This window comes from Sceloporus occidentalis, unplaced genomic scaffold (assembly GCF_023333645.1).
Source record: "Sceloporus occidentalis isolate IW3139 unplaced genomic scaffold, rSceOcc1.0.p SCAF_313, whole genome shotgun sequence".
In the NCBI taxonomy this organism is placed as follows: domain Eukaryota; kingdom Metazoa; phylum Chordata; class Lepidosauria; order Squamata; family Phrynosomatidae; genus Sceloporus; species Sceloporus occidentalis.
The window spans coordinates 334154-343398 of record NW_028317293.1 but is presented as its reverse complement, the minus strand read 5'-3'; positions in this window follow the sequence as shown (position 1 = coordinate 343398).

Genomic DNA, 9245 nt, shown 5'->3' with positions numbered 1-9245 from the left:
GGCTCAGTTCCTGAAAGGCGTGTGAGTGGCCACACCCCAACCCCGCCCACTCTTGGCACAGGTCCCTTCTCTCCCCGCCTTTTGCCACGCCCCCTCCCAATGTTTTTTTAAAGATATTTGGGTTAAAAATAAGGGACTATGTAGGGAGCCTGGTGGCAGTCTGTGGCAGAGCCAGCATTATCTGATAAATTTCCTGCCCTGGAGTTCTCTCTCTTCTCTTCCTTAATGGGGAGGAATAATAATGCAGACCATGAACAAAAAGAAGTTGAGACGGCTGCTCCCGTGTCTCTAATACATGTTTGTGAATTATTTTAAGATCGGTACCTCTTTAACATAAAACTGGCAGATCGGCCCCATCTGGCCCCCGTCTAGTCGCCCCTTTCTCCCGCTGTAAAGACTCAAACCTTAATCAGTCGTTGGTCTCGTCTTAGATTCAGGAGCCGTATGTCTATCCCATGCATGTTTAATACCCTCACTGTATTACTCTCTACCACTTCTGCTGGGAGGCTGTTCCACTTATCTACCCCCCTCTCCGTCAAGTAAAACCACCTTCCGTTCCATGGAATACTTTGTTTCATTGCTATTTTCTATGCGCCTTTAATGTGGGGAATGTTGGTTATTGGATGTTACTTTATAAAGAGTCTGGTGATGGTTAAAGCTCTGCTCGGGATTCTGCGTTTGATTCTTCACAGGAGAAATCTGCAAAAATTCCGCCTGAAAACAAAACAGACCTCGGCCAGGAGCTCCCGACTATAATCCCAACATTCCCAGCCATATAAAGTCCCTCCAATAACAAACAAAACCAGCGGAACAGGAATATCAGCCGCAAACGTAAAAACGTCAAGGATTGCCCATAAAAACGCAAGCACTGACACTCTAACTGCTGTGGATAACAATTCCCATCATCCCCATCCATCTGGAAGCTCGACCGAATGGGTAACTTCCACTCTTATAATGCCCCGCTCTTACATAATAGCTGCCCCCCCCCAGCTTTTGGGGAGTACCCATTCCTGGATGAGTGTATTGGGAGTGGCAGTCCACAGCAGCTGATGATAGGCAGATGTTTGTTTAGTGAAAGTTGCCCCAATGAGCTTTCCCCTGGTAGCTGGAGAGCCTATAGCAGTGCTGAGTACCCCCCGCAGAGCGCAGTACAGGCTGAATCCCCACTGGATCTCTATAGGAAGATCTAATCATGCGTTACAGATATGATCTTACAATGTATATCACATGTGCATGCTGTGCAGGGCGCCTTACTGTATGTAATACGCGCAGACCAACATATGATGTTCTGTATGTCATGTATGTGCACTGTATGTATTGTATGAATAACACACACGTGTGTTTCTATGCTATGTATTTTTGTGTGCATTCCCTTAGCATGTGATGTGATATGTGCTATATGTGTATATTCCACACCATGGGCTATCATGTCTGCTGTGTATGACATGTTATGTTTAATGTATGTTGTGTGGGCATCTTATACCATGGAATGTTCCATATGTGCATTGAACATACATGTACCGTGTTGTGCTCTACATATATTGCATGTGTCATTTAACATGATGTAATGTCCTATGTATTGTATGAGTGTGGATCAGTCCTATGTTTGGATTCTATACCATGGAATGCTCATTGTATATATTCCATAACACGTGAAGTTCTTTGTATGTTTATTTGTTGATACAATGTAACATTCTCTGCATTCTGTTTGTAAACATTCTATAGCATGGGATGTTATGTGTGTGCTGCGTGTTTATACAATGTAACATTCACTGTGTTCCGTGTGGATTCTATACTGTGTCCTCCTATGTATGCTGTTGCGTGTGTATTCTGGAACACGTATGCATCAATCCCATGTGATTTTCTGTGGGTATTAATAGTTTTTTATAATCCTACTTTTCAGAAGATTGTATTACAGGCTGCCTGTCCATAGTGTTTAGGATTAGATTGTCAGCCTGGTGGCTCAGGGCACAGATTCCATGGAGGGTCTGCTAATCCTGACCGTGATGGGCACAGGTACCCTGGGTATGCACCACACCTGGGGAACAAAGGGTTAACTGTTAAGCCCCCTGAGTGTGGGGTGACTCCACTCCCTGCTGACATCTCATCCACCCTGGCAGCAGATTACCCCCCCCCCCCCCCACACACACACACTGAGTGCCTCCTGTTGACCAGCATGCCCCCTGAGTGGGCACTCACCTTGGATCTGAGGGGGCTTCTCTTCCTGGACCCTGAGTGGCTTTGTGAAGACATCCTCACCCACACCAAATATTCCCCGAAAAGGATCTGAAACCAAACCATAGCAGGGGGCAGAGTCCTTCCTTCTTATCCCCAGAGGGTCCTGTGCGAGGGGGATCCAGGGGGTCTCAGGCAGGACCTGTCATCCCAGAGAGGGCTTTGGTGGGCAGATTGTTCAAGGTGTCCAGGTCCTGGGGCAGCAGTCACCTCCCCAACTCCCAGTCCCTGCTGTCTCCAAATTCTCTCCCTCCAGCACTTTCTCTAGTAAGATCACACACCTCCACAGATGCCTCTCCCCTCTCCTCCTCACACTCCTCCTATCCCTCTCTCTCTCTTTCTACTTGGTCTTCACTCCTCTATCACGCCACCCCCCCTTTCTCTCTCCCTCTTTCTCTTCCCCCCTCTCTCTCTCTCTCTCTCTTTCCCGCTCTCTCTCCCTCTCTCTCTCTCTCTCTCTCTCTCTTCCTCTCTCTCTCACTCTCTCTCTCTCTCACTCTCTCTCTCTCTCTCTCTCTTTCTCTCTCTCCCCCTCCCTCTCCTTCCTGTCTGTCTCTTTTCCTTGACTCCAGATCCCTGGCTGTCTTCCAGGAGTTGGATCTGAGAGAGGTCAGACGCTGAGTAATGTGCGGCTTCTCAGCATGAAGAGCGGAGGGCAATTGTTTAGAAGACTCACCCCCTCCAAACCCAGCTCCCCTTTCCAGGCTGGGGGGGGGGGGTTGATGGAGGAGGCTTTATTATCTAAGCATGTTCTTCTTCTACGTCTCTCAGGTGGAGCCGCAAATTCACCCAAAAACTATTTTTTCTTATTAAATCTCACATATTTTCATGACTTTTACCCCCGCCTCGGGCGGTGAGTCTGGGAAGCTCCAGGGTAGCGGATTATCCATAATAATCCTATGTGTCTGTCTGTCTGTCTGTCTGTCTAACCTTTCTGTCTTCCCTGTACGGGGTTAAAAATCCTGCCGTCACCTTCACAGGGAAGAACAAAAATCGTAAAAAATTAATTTGACTCCAGAAACGTCATATTTGGAGAAAGAAAAAAAAAAAGGTATTTTCCGACACTGGGTTCAAAACGCGTTGACCCTGGGAGTGCTGGAACTCACCCCTTATGGCACGTCAGGGGTTAATTTAGAATTTTCTAGGGGCTTTTCCAGATTTTGCCCCCCTGTATCACATCTCCCCTTATTACACATCCCTCTCCGGCCCCTCGTGGGCCAATGGATGACATTGACGGGGAGCCCTTTGGGGTCACTTTAACGCCTAGGGGTTCTTCTGCTCGGATTAGATGGGGGGGGAGGGGGACCCCCAGAATTCTCTGGGATTGTCACAGGAGGGCCGACGCGTTTCAGTGACAGTAATTGGTAGCGGCTTGTAAATGTAGCGTCGCGTTTAATGTATTTAATGACCCAGATATGAAGTCGCTGGGAAAATAATAATTGTCTAGGACAGCGCGTCGTTACTGCGATAACGAGGAGCGCAGCCAGCTGGTCCCGGAAACCAGCGAGGTCTATCGGCTCTGCGCAGGGGTTATACACCCGAGGCCGGACACCGCGAAACGCGCCGCGTCCCACATTGTCACGAAGGGTCAAAACACCAAACCATCACCAGGCAGATCTGTCACTCTCCCCGGATCCCACATCTTACGCCTCTATATACACTCTCTATATCTTCTTCTCAGGGTCTGCAGGATTATTCCTCCCCGTTAGGTTATCTCCCCTATTGTTAAGTTGCTGATTGTTGCTCATTGGTTCAGGCAGCCTTTGTAAAAGGGGAGTGGGAGGGACAAGGGATTTGTTTAGACAATGCTGGCTCTGCCGCAGGCTGCCACCGGTCTCTGCTTGCTCTCTGCTTGCTCTCAGGTGTCACGTTCCCCGAATCTCCTTATACTCTGTTTGTGTTACAGAATTCCTTCTAAGGACCGGCCGAGCTCAGCCTTCCTTCCGCGTCTTATCTGTCTTTCCATCCGGTTACGGAAAGGGCAGTTTAATTAGCGGACTAAGGAATATCTGTTTTCACCCTGTTTTGATGGTCAGAGAAATATCCATCCTGTATTATGATCCAACGCCCTGCAGCAGAGGTAAAATAAATGCAGACCTGGTTAAAACATACAAGAAATGCTTCGCCTTGGGATGGCAGAAGGGAGAGTGGCTCCAATGTCTTAAGGGGTGTGGTTAGGGGTGTGGTTGGAGGTGTGGCTGGGATGGAGCTTTGTGCCCTATAAATACCCATGAACAGTGCACAAAGCTCCATCCCAGCCCCACCTCCAACCTCCAACCACACCCCTAACCACACCCCTTAAGACATTGGAGCCACTCTCCCTTCTGCCATCCCAAGGCGAAGCATTTCTCGTATGTTTTAACCAGGTCTGCATTTATTTTACCTCTGCTGCAGGGCGTTGGATACATCATGGTGAATACATTATTGGGGCTTTTAGGGCTGTAGAACCCTGCGATACCCTCATACCCAGCAAACATTCTGACCTCCTAGGAAAGAGGAAGGAGAGAGGGGCATCAGGGGAGGAGAGAGAGGCATCAGGAGAGGAAGGTGGGGTATCGCGGAGGAAATATGGGGGTTGGGAGAGGGACTGGGCACTCTGAAGTCTTGGTAGGTATGGTATTTGGAGAACCTTTGAGGAGTCCGGTATGTGATGAAGACGCTTGGTTATCATCCCTTTCTGGGGACTTACTGCGGGATGAAAGCAGCATCCCATAATAACAACCGAAATAAATGATCTGCGTGGGTTAAACGGGCAAACGGATGAGTGTCAGGGAGACAATGGCCGGCCCGTTAGCCTCCCACGGCGCCCGCTCTGCAAACGCTCCATTGTATATAACGAGTGATGCGCGACTTGCTTTTATTTTTAGACTCAAATCATAATAGTCTTTCTTCATAAAAAAACGCCGGCAAACGGACGGGAATCACCGGGGCAACTCGGGGCTTTTTATTCCAACTGCCACCTGCTTCTCTCCCACAACGTCATATCCTCATTGGAGCTAAACAAATATCTGCGCTGTATACAGTAATAACCCCAACTCTGTATACAATAATATAACCCCCCCAGCGCTGTATACAGTAATATAACCCCCAGCGCTGTATACAGTAATAACCCCCAGCGCTGTATACAGTAATATAACCCCCAGCGCTGTATACAGTAATATAACCCCCAGCGCTGTATACAGTAATATAACCCCCAGCGCTGTATACAGTAATAACCCCAACTCTGTATACAGTAATATAACCCCCAGCGCTGTATACAGTAATATAACCCCCAGCGCTGTATACAGTAATATAACCCCCCAGCGCTGTATACAGTAATAACCCCCCAGCGCTGTATACAGTAGTAACCCCCAGCGCTGTATACAGTAATATAACCCCCCCAGCGCTGTATACAGTAATATAACCCCCCAGCGCTGTATACAGTAATGTCGGTCAGTGACAAAAACCTCGTTTTATCTTAATTTGTTCTAATAAACTTTCCCGGCTCAAACACCACACTGAGCTTATGCTTTATGGCGATGCTAATGAAGTCCGTCCCTCCATTTAATTCTATTAGTCAGAGAGTCCGGCTGGGTGATTAGGACCGAGCCGTTCTATTGTTTCCCACCTTCCCGATCCTAAAATGAACCGCAATTCACTTAAAATATCACAGCAAATTCCTAGTTCCACCACTAGGTGGTGTCTTTTTTTATTTAAAAATCGGTTCAATGGTAAAATGACTCTATACACAACATCAAATGTCTCATACAAAAATTGTGTTTGAATGAAACAAGGAATCGCAGTCCGCGAACTCGGTTACTGAACGGGTAATGGTGTTCGCCAAGGAATCAGACGCCTGAGGGTAAAGCAAGTTGACTTCTGAGGTGAAGGAAATATATTATATTTATCAACAGCAAACATACCATTTCTTTTTATAGTTGTTTTTTTTCCTTTTATGAACAGAGATATCAAAATGCCGTAGCAGTCGGTATCGATTATGATGATGTGCGGCTTGGAGGAAAGGATATATTAGAAACATTTAAATACATAAAGGGATTGAACAAAGGACAGGAGGCAATTTATTACAAAGGAGGAGAAAATTTACGACAAGAGACCCGAATCTAACACTAGAGAGTTAGAGACTGAGATTAAAAAAGAAGGTTTTACTTTACTGAGAGGGTGGTAGATAAGTTGAACAGCCTCCCAGCAGAAGTGGTAGAGGCTAATACAGTGAGGGAATTTAAACATGCATGGGACAGGATCCAGCCAACAATCCAGGCGATTTTGTCGATACATTGTTACAGTCATTATTTTTGCTATTAATGACAATATGAAGCAGTTTTCATTTTTTTTTAAAGAACCCAACTTGGACCGAAGCCTGGTGTTGGCCGCTGCTCAGTGCCCAAAGGGTTAATGAACTATTTAATTCTTTTCGAAGTGCGCGTCGGTAATAAATATCGTGTATCTTGTTACAGACACAAGTGTCTAGAATCCCTCATCGCAGAGACCCGGGAAATGTCACAGTCATTGCGGTAACAAGATTATCCGCTCGTCGAATAGAACAGTCATTCTGTCAAGTATCATAAACCATCGAGCGATTGTGGAACAGTCTGATTGCTTGTGAGAAATCGAGCAGGAAACATAACAAAAGCTTCTATTATTAAATTAGATTAAGAAAAATGTCACTTTCTCCAAAACAGTATCTCTGATTTTAACGGGAAAATTATAACACGGAAATAATTGGACCTATCAGCGATCCTGTCACCTAGAAAAATCTATATATATTTTATTAATCAGTAAAACATAAATTAAAGTGTCAAAATGTCAAAATAGGAAATTTCAACTCTTTCTGTTACTATTTTTTCTTCTTCTTAATTCCAAAAAATGCATGATGGGAAGTATGTGCTCTATAAAAAAAGTGATTAATAATTAGTTAAATACTATAATGCAAGTACAATAAACATTAAGTTTGTATGCACTAATGGTTAGCATTTTATATATATATGTATATATTATAATTACATTTATTATATATATATATTATATAAATTATAATTATTATATTTATTATATATATTATATATATATTATATTTATTACATATATATATTATATTTATTATATATATATATTATATTTATTACATATATATATATATATATATATATATATATGACCTTTTTTAATTTGGTAATAAACTTTAATTAGCAAAAAGTTTCTCTTGGAGGCTGGGTATTTCAATCACAAGTTCAATGACGGGTAGATAAATGCAAAGTTATTCATTTGGTAAAGGAAAAACAGCATGTAACCTAAAACTAGAGTGCCAGAGGCTTAGTGTAATGTATTTAAGTTTTACTTTACCAAGAGGGTGAAAGATAAATGGAACATCCTTCCAGCAGAAGTGGTAGAGGGTAATACAGTGAGGGTATTAGACATGCATGGGATAGACATACGGCTCCTGAATCTAAGACGAGACCAACGACTGATTAAGGTTTGAGTCTTTACAGCAGGAGAGACGGGCGACTAGATCTACTTGTTTTAAAATTTGTCTAGAAGGAGCTAGAGGTGACTTTGTAGCAGCGAGTGCCCAATACCTGGTGGTGGCTATAAAGGACCAGCCCTGCATGGGGTTTTAAGAAGGAAAGAAAGAAGCTCTTCACCTGGAGACTCTGGCATCAAACCCACAGGAATGCTTTAAATATAAGATTCTTATGAAAACTTAGCACTAAAACGAATCATTTAACATCTTTTATGTGCTAACAATTTATATGAAAAACAAGGACTTATCTCTCACCATCGCTCTCCTTTCTCTTTATCTCATCTCTCCTTCTCTCTTATCTCTCTTCTTTATCTCTCTCTTTCCTCTTTATCTCTCTTAATAGTACCTATTGGTTCCCAAGATGGAATCAGCAAAGGATGCACGAAGAGTCCTCCAGAGCACATTGCTGCCCGATGGCAGAGAAGATATCGGGCAACAGCCAATCACCGGGAAGAGAAAAAGATGATTTAAGTTGTTGGTTCTTTGGAAATCTCTAGTGATTTCTGGATGCAGCTCCGTCTACTCAGGCAGTCGGGACTCCAACCTGATGTCTTCATTAAAATTCATTGTGACAGCCTGCGCCCTTCTCAGCAGGGGACGGAGGACCAAAGATCTCTCATGATGATCTTCGGGTCTAAGTAGTGCATCCGTAATAAGGCGTCTCATTAGCACCACGCTTCGGGGAACATCCAGGGGGCCAAATGTTCACTCAGGGGCCGGCTAATTACATTCAAGTAACTGCCTAATGGGGGCGCAGCAATGTCCTTAATGTGATATTATCCAGGAGGCCAGGGTACAGGGACTTCCATGGAAATCAAGGGCACCGGGATGTTTCTGTGGGTAATGTGACGCTAAACTCTGCCCCTGTGATGTACAAAAAAACTTAGTTTTTGCCCCATAATATAAATGTTTTCAGGCAGCTGCATATCAGCCGTTTGTATGATTCTCGCTCTGTTATCTGATCCCCGATCTACTAAACCCCCCGACTCCTTATCATACTGCCTGTGGGGAACAATAGAATGGCTCAGTCTTAATCACCCAGCCAGACTCTCTGGCTAATGAAAGTCTATGGAGGAACGGACTTCATTAGCATCGCCATAAAGCATTAGGTCCGTGTGGTGTTTGAGCCGGGAAAGTCACCCAAAATATCACATGACTGACAGCAACGGCGGCTCCAGGTCTGCAGATAAAGGGAGTTTATGACCTTGTTATATTGAAGCAATTTGATTTCCTGTTACATCAAAATTTCATGTGGTCCTTTTTGCCCTCTGGGACAACTGCCCCGCAGGAAACAATTCTATCTAGTATTCCTCTCTTCTGCTGTTCGTCTCCATTGAAGAATAAGCAGAAGTCTCTTTTTGGTCTCTTTGGGACTGATTAGTCAGGAAAGAAAGTTCTTCTGATGACAAAGCAGGTTTCATTTAATAATTGGGCAGTGAACAGACTCGCCCCTAACATCAAAGGCTGCCTGGGAGTTATTGGAAGCTGCAGA